Raw genomic sequence first — 6,201 nt, forward strand, 5'->3', positions numbered from 1 at the left:
GTGCACTCTACCAGGAGCACCTATCTGCATGCTCGGACATCACAATGTCCCCTACCAATGAAACATGGTACTCACATCGCAGATACTAGTCTCGAACTCGAGCGGCCTATATCCTTCTTAGCGGAGGCTGAATCGACTAGGAACTGTTTAGAATATACAGTATTCCAAATATGAGTTTCATGATACTCATCATATGAGCATCTCATATTCTTTCTACTATTTGTATATTCAAGGGCTTTATCTATGCAACTAGCATGGGTATACAGATAAAGATGTGCCAAAATAGTAATTTCAAATATTATTAAAATAAAGATTGCTTATACATAGAGTTTCATTGTAAACACTCGGCCAACACTTGGCTCGACGGGCACCTACTCTAACAATGACCGCCTTGACGAAGAAGAACACCGAGTTTATCTGGGGATCTGAGTGCCAGGGGAGTTTTGACAAGTTGAAGCAGGCGTTGAACACTGCTCCAGCTGTAGCTATGCCTTCAGGGCAAAGAGAATACGTGGTTTACACATATGCTTCGAAGCTCGGTTTGGGCGCAGTTCTGATGCAGCATGACAGAGTTATAGCTTATGCGTCCCAACAATTGAAGGTCCATGAGACGAATTATCTGACTCATGACCTCGAGCTAGCAGCAGTGGTTTTTGCCATGAAGATTTGGAGGCATTACCTGTATGGCAAGAAGTGCAGGATCTTCTCGGACCACAAGAGCCTGAAGTACTTCTTCACACAGAAAGAGCTAAACATGAGACAATGGAAGTGGCTAGAGTTAGTGAAGGATTATGAGTGTGACATTAGCTACCATCCGGGTAAGACTAATGTGGTTGCAGATGCACTGAGCAGGAAGCACGCAGTGATTGCTCATTTGTTGGCTCAGAGACCGCTGCATGCGGAGATTCAGAGGTTCGAGATTGCAGTTTATGCCAGGGGCGATGCCCCAAATCTTGCTACTGTGACAGTGCAACCGACTTTGAGAAACATAATTCGGGTAGGGCAGACTTCTGACGAGCAGTTGTAGAAGGGTGACAGAGGGACAAGGCTAAGGGCCGGAGACTGTATACAGTTGTGGATGGCATAGTCAGATATAGAGACCGACTGTGGGTTCCTGACAGTGATTCCTTGAGAGCAGATATCTTGAGTGAGGCCCACAACACCTCGTACTCCATCCATCCAGGGAGTACAAAGATGTATAAGGATCTTCAGTCTCTCTATTGGTGGCCGGACATGAAGCGGAATATTCTGCGATTCGTCTCGGAGTGTTTGACATGTCAGCAGGTCAAAGTAGAGCATCAGAGACATGCAGGGAAGCTGAGACCACTCCCTATTCTCGAGTGGAAATGGGAGAAAATCACCATGGATTGAGTGAAAGGGCTTCCGAGGACGACTGAAGGATATAATACCCTTTGGGTGATCGTTGATCGAGTCACTAAATCAGCACACTTTTTTCCGATCAGGAAGACTTTCACCATGACTCAGTACGCAGAGCTGTACATCAGAGAAATAGTCAGACTGCATGGGATTCTAGTTTTCATCGTGTCAGAGAGGGATCCGAGATTCACGTCTGCGTTCTTGAAGAGTCTACATCAGGCTTTGGGTACTATGCTGCTATTCAGTACTGCTTTCCATCCCTAGACTGACAGTCAGAGAGGGTTATTCAGATTTCGGAGGACCTATTCAGAGCTTGCATGATCGACTTACAGGGCAGCTGGGAGACGAAGTTATCTCTTGTGGAGTTCACGAACAAAAACAGTTACCAGACGTCTATCGGTATGGCTCCAGATGAGGCATTGTACGGGAGGAGGTGTAGGTATCCAGTGTATTGAGACGAGGTAGGAGAGAAGGCAGAGATAGGGCTGGATATTGTCAGTCAGACTGTAGAGTTAGAGTTCAAGATTCGAGATAGGATGAAGACCGCTCAGAGCCAGCAGAAGAGTTACACGGATCTGTGGCGCAGAGATCTTGAGTTTGTCGTAGGAGACCATGTGTTCGTGAATGTCGCACCGCTGTAAGGTATGATGAGATTTGGGAAGAAGGGCAATCTCAGTCCGAGAGACATAGGGCCGTTTGCGATACTGGAGAGAGTTAGGACACTTGCTTACAGAGTTGCCTTAACACCGAATCTGGCGGGAGTACATAATGTGTTCCACGTATCTATGATGCGGAAGTACATGTTGAATACTTTACATGTACTGATTCATGAGCCACTTCAGCTGACACCGAAGCTGTCTTTTGAGGAAAGACCTACTTAGATATTGGAAATACAGGAGAGGAGGCTCCGGAACAAAGTGATCCACAAGGTCAAATTCAAGTGGCTGATTCATTCTGAGGAGGAAGCTACCATGGAGACTGAAGCCGAGATGAGGAGTCGCTACTCGGAGTTATTCGGTATGGTTTAAATTTCGAGGACCAAATTTTGTTTTAAGGGTGGAGAGTTGTAAGGTCCAGGAAATTCGATCTACGTAACCTGAATGCATTCAATCTAGAGTTTTATTTTAAATATGTGTTTAAGGATTTTTTGCATGATTATTGCATGGCCAGGGTACATTTCATGATTATTTTAAAGTTTCATGCATTAGGGTTTTATGTTGCATTTCACGCTCGAACGAGGAACAAAGACCGGGGATTATAAGGAAAAATATTTTTAATTGAATGATTAATTTTAATTAATTAATTTGAAGTGTTATAAGGGTGTTTTTCGAAAATTGAGCCTTGGTGGGTATTTTTACTCATTGTGTCATATTTTTAATCGGTGAGCAAATTTTATTAAATCTAAGGACTTTTTGATGACCCAGAAAATATTTCAAAAACGTACCTAAACGAAATATTTTTTGGGTGTGTTGTTGGGCTTGTTGGGTTTGTTTTAATGCTTAATGAGCTCGAAACCATTTTAAGATTTAAGTTAGGGCCCATTAGTGTTTTGTTTGTTATTTAAACACTACACTAAACTGAACCTAAACCTAATATGACCCTAGCAGCCGCCCCTCACCCTCCACCAGTAGCCTTCACGTGATTTTTCAGCAGCAAAGTTTCGGTTCCTCCATTATTTTTCAGGCAAGCTTCATCCCCGCTCCTCCAGTTCTTGTCCGACGCGTGTATATTCAAGCTTTTGTTAATATAAACATTAAGGCACACATGTATCTTTCTTTTATTGTCATTACGCCATTATTATGCTGAAGTTTATGTGTGTGCACGAAAATCTTTTGATCTACTTGGGAGTCACGTTTTTATGCTAGTTTTTTTGACACGTTTATGCATTCTTGAATTGCACTCTCACGTTTTCATGTATTGTTGCAAGGGGCTGCCGATTTTCATGATTCCTAAGGGGAATGCATGCTGTAGGTTAAGTTGACATGATGCTAGAAGTTTAAGGGTGCATGGCCTAGGTGAGGGCCGAATGGTTGTCACTAGGCATCTAGGGTTTCTTGAGATTTGGTGAGAGTTTGGGTAGGCTCGGTTGAGGAAGGCCTGAACCAGGCCAAGGTGTGATCCAGGAGGGTCCAACCGAGGTCTAGGGAAGGTCCATACCCAGCTGGTCTGGGGTAGAAAGGAGGACGATTAGGCCTAGGTACTCGAGGGAGACGCGGTCGTGTGTTTTCCTTGGTGGTTTGAGTGGTGCGCGTGCATGTGGCCAAGGTTGAGGGTTAGGTAAGTCCAAGAGGGTCCCTAGGTGGGCGAGGGAGAGTTGGTTGAGGCTGGTCCAAGCTGGTTGGGTGTAGGGTCAGTGGTTTAGTCCAAAGTCGCGACTAGAGTTTCGGCTAGAATGTGCTGAAAATTCTACAAACCTTTGGGCACGTTTCGGGGGTCAAGAGTGGTGTTGAATAAGTGGTTTTTAGGCTGGTCATGTAGGATTAAGTCACAGTTTAAGTTGGGAAAATTTTGTTTCAGATTGATTCGAGTTAAAACCGGGACCCCGGTCCAAGTTTTAAAAAGAATCGTATAAGTTTTGAATCGGGCTCGAGTTTACATCTAAGAAATGCTTATAAATATGTTTTGGAATGTTTTGGTAAGCTTCGGGTCGAAATTTAGAGTTCTAGGGGTAAAATGATCATTTTGGGTTTCCAAGGGCAAAATGGTCATTTTTCATCGGAGTTGAGATTTTAATCCTAGCAGCGCCCTGGGAACAATTTGACATGTTTTATTTAAATGTTTCATATCACGATTGATTTTTAAGGAAAAATTTCGTATGCATCATTTTGATAAGTGATGAAAATGATGATGTTTTTGAAAGATGTGAATTGGTTGTGACTGACGATATATGTATACGATGATGATGCGGCCTAGGCTCAGTGGATGGGTAATACTGTCGCTGATGTCCGACAGCCACCAGGTACTACGGTTATATGTAGATGAATCCATCGAATAGAGCTGATACGATATAGCTGATACGATTAGAGCTGATACGAAAGTCACAGCTGATGAACTGAATTCAATTAAAGTAAATGTACAAGTATATGATGATACGATGATCTGTTTCAACACACATGATTTTACGATATGTTTACGTTACGTTTTTAAGATCATGAAACATATTTTATTACAACACTTTTCATTGTTGCTTGTTATGTATATGTATTTGCTATTAACGGTACATGTGTGTTGAGTCTTTAGACTCACAAGTGCTACTAATTAAATTATAATTCACCCAAGTGTAGGTTGTCTGCAAGTAATATATTTCGTAAGTACGAGATCGATCCACAAAGATGTTATTTTAAGTTTAAATTTATTAATTTATAGATTACCAAATGCAAGAATGAAGTTTACAAATTATAAATTTTGTCAAAGCTCGAGGATTTATTCTTGGTTTATGTAATATTGTTTAACTAAAAGTAAAACAAAGGAAACCACCATAAATAATGGTTCCAAGAAAATACATATTTAAACACATACCTAATATAATATACTTCCCACTATAGAAAATACCGAATTCACCAATATTTTATATATGGTACCTATGATTATATATATAACTACATAAATATATAATTGCATAAAGTAAATGTTAAATTAAATCATTATATTTCATTTAGAACAACCGGCAGAGCCACGCTATTGCCTAAATGAAATATNTATATATATATATATGTATGTATAATATAACAATAATAATTAATGAAATATTTATTGTATCAAAAATTAAACAACAAATTAAGATAACCTCTTCAATGGTATCAAGCATTTGATGTAAATCGATAACAACAAATAATTCATTTTTATACCTACAATAAAAAGAAATTAGCAAAATGAAAAGAAATAAAGAAAGAATATACGAAATATAAACAATCTTACTTCATCAAGAATTCATCCTCTTCACCTTGACATAATAGATTTATCTTTCCATGAGCTTACTTTTGATCAACATTAAAAACATCACTCATAATTGAGAAAATGAAAAATATATTGGAACTTAGAACTTTTATACATACTCACACTATATTTTACGATGAGATAGAATGATTCTCAAGCTAGTACAAGGCCTCTATTTATAGGCCAAATGAGAGAAAGGGTCAAAAATTTTATTAATGCCATGTAGTTGTAATAGTAGTCTTTGTCTCCTCCAACTTCAATTCCATGTCCCTTCTTTCAATGCTTTGTTAAACGACTTTAATCACCGAATTTGACTCTACTCAAAACAGCAAACATGTGGAAAATTGTCTGTAGATAAATTTGGCCACTTGGTTCACCTCATTTGGTTAAATATTGAAATAGTTATGATTTGTTTATTATATGCTGGTCATGGTGAAAGTAAATTTGTCCTCCTTTTGATATTTTCACAATTTGATCATCTTAATGAAACTTTTAGGCAATCATGTCTTCTGCAAAGTTGTAGACAATTTTTCAAGGATTTCAAACAGTTTTGAATCACCTCCATTTGAATTTTCTAGCTTGAGTTATCATTATTTTACCAACACGTAGAAAACCTGAAAATAAAACATATTTAGTAAGACATTTAAATATAAACAAACAATACTAAAATAACATACTTTTATAATTTTAATGAAACTTAAATTTTAAAATATAGGTTTTAACATATAATAAATTATTAATTTTAAGTTTCATCACACCCCCACACTATCTTATTACTAGTCCCTTAGTAATAAAATTTATCGGAAAATCACAACCTAGATTCTTTATTCCTTTTATATATTCAAATATACAAACATATTCATTTTAAAAACAAACTTATATACCGAT

Source organism: Primulina huaijiensis, chromosome 9, assembly GCF_012295235.1.
Source record: "Primulina huaijiensis isolate GDHJ02 chromosome 9, ASM1229523v2, whole genome shotgun sequence".
In the NCBI taxonomy this organism is placed as follows: domain Eukaryota; kingdom Viridiplantae; phylum Streptophyta; class Magnoliopsida; order Lamiales; family Gesneriaceae; genus Primulina; species Primulina huaijiensis.